This window comes from Octodon degus, unplaced genomic scaffold, assembly GCF_000260255.1.
Source record: "Octodon degus isolate 3935 unplaced genomic scaffold, OctDeg1.0 scaffold00017, whole genome shotgun sequence".
NCBI lineage: Eukaryota > Metazoa > Chordata > Mammalia > Rodentia > Octodontidae > Octodon > Octodon degus.
Window position 1 is genome coordinate 12,476,419 of NW_004524593.1, and position 1,984 is coordinate 12,478,402.

The 1,984-nt window shown below is 36.1% G+C and overlaps 1 protein-coding gene across 13 annotated transcripts in view; it reads left to right on the forward strand.

Moving 5' to 3' along the window:
* Positions 1 to 1,984, forward strand: part of Cep170 (centrosomal protein 170) — a 166,401-nt gene that overhangs the window by 116,160 nt on the left and 48,257 nt on the right. The window lies entirely within an intron of this gene.

The window sequence follows — 1,984 nt, forward strand, 5'->3', positions numbered from 1 at the left end:
TACATGCATACATATGCATCTATTGTGTATGTATGTATTATATGTATATATTGGATTTATCCCCTATGGGTTTATTTCTCAAAGTTTATACAGACAGGAGCTTTTACTTCCTTTTCTGCATCTTCATCTTTGTATTTAATACCTTTACTTTTTTTAAAAAATTATTTTTTTAATCTTTATTTATTTATTTGGTACAGGGTCTCACTCTGTAGCTTGGAGTAGTTGAAGGTTTGTATAATCATTACCATCTTGAATTTGATTAAACTAAAATTATATACTAGGGCTGAGGAGATAGTTCAGCAGTGTAGATGCCTGCCTGGCAAGCGCAAAGATCCAGGTTTGATCCCTGGTACCACATGCAATGTTGGCCCTGGGTGTTGAACTGTCCACCAAAACCAGGTGTGGTGGCACATGCCTGTAATCCCAGCACTGGGGAGGCATGAATAAATAAATAAATGCGTGATACTAAATTTGTTTTTAAAGAAAGTAGACTCCTCATGCTGTGTCACGTAGCCCTTCATTGGTAGACTGTCTGCTTGTGACCTATTTGCTTTTTTTTTTTTTTTTTTAATATATTTAGTACAGGGTCTATAGGATCTCACTGCAGAGATCAGACTCCTAGTGATCCTCCTGTTTTCAGCCTCCCAAGTGCTGGGATTACAGGCATGCACCACCACGCTCAGTCTCAGTTGCTATCTCAGCATGCTCTGGGGTTGGGCCAGCACAGCATGCCAGGAATCCAACCCTGGTCCCTGCATCTGCCTAAGCAGGTGGTTTAATCTGCTGAGCTGTCTGACTGGCCTTGTTTGCTTTTGTTGAGGAGCAGTGCTAGAAAATAGACTATGCAGAACTTAGAATACAAGCCTCAGACTTGTTAGTTCCCTGAGACCTAAACTGTGGATGGAATGAGCTTCGGAACTTAATGTGTCTTCATGATGAAGTTTAACCTATTATTTTGAATCTATAATATAATCTAAAGATCACTTTGGAAGCTGACTTTTTTTTCCCCTTGAAGATTTATAATGACCTTTGAACAAAAACAGGATTGTGACCATTATAGCCTGGTAAAAAATAATTTCTTGATGTGAGATTTTGCTTTCTTAGCAATTAAATGTAATATCCTGTTTGAGTTCATTTTCTAAGGCTAGAATTATAGGTTTGGCTGATTAAACCTGTGACGTGATCTTTACAAGTTTTTTATCCCTTTGCAGGACTTTTTTTCTTTTTAGTGAGTCAAGAACCTTAACTAGGGCTGGGGATATATAGTTTAGCAGCACTTGCCTGGCAAATGTGAAGTTGTGAGTTTGATTCCCAGTACAAAAAAAAAGAACCTTAGGTAACCATTCTAATACATTTTCACAAAAAAATGAAATGTCTATGGTTTAACAGTTTTAAAAGCAGCAACACTGTATTCACTAACAACTACCTGGCAGAATGCAGTGAATTTTACTACTACATGACTGAACACAGACTTCCTCAGTTGTCGAAGTCTGTTTTGTGTGTAACTTGACCCATGAAGTAGCCATTATTCTCTTATTTCCCTTCAGTTCTCCTGCTGCATGACTAAGAAAGGAAAATAGTACTTATCTCTTGATGTCATGCTCATTGGATAATAGTTCTAAAAAAGATGGCTGATAAGGATAAGTAGCAGTCTTGTAAATATAGAATATTTAATTGTTGGTGAGAATAATATTACACCAGATTCTAGACTCATTATTGCCTTGTTAAAAGAGATTTATGTGTAATTACAGATGTTTCAGACTTCATTTGATACTCGTCAAAAGCTGGCATGTTGTAGACCTTTTGGGGGTTTGTTTAATGCTTAATATTGTTTATTAAAAAGCATCAAATTTTTAACAGTGACTTTTTTGTGTACTAAGTACAAAAAAGAACAATACTAATGAATTCTTATATGAACTACAGTGAAAATACTAAAAGCACTTTACAAAAAAAAAATCTTTGATGCTCACACCTAAGGCAGTCT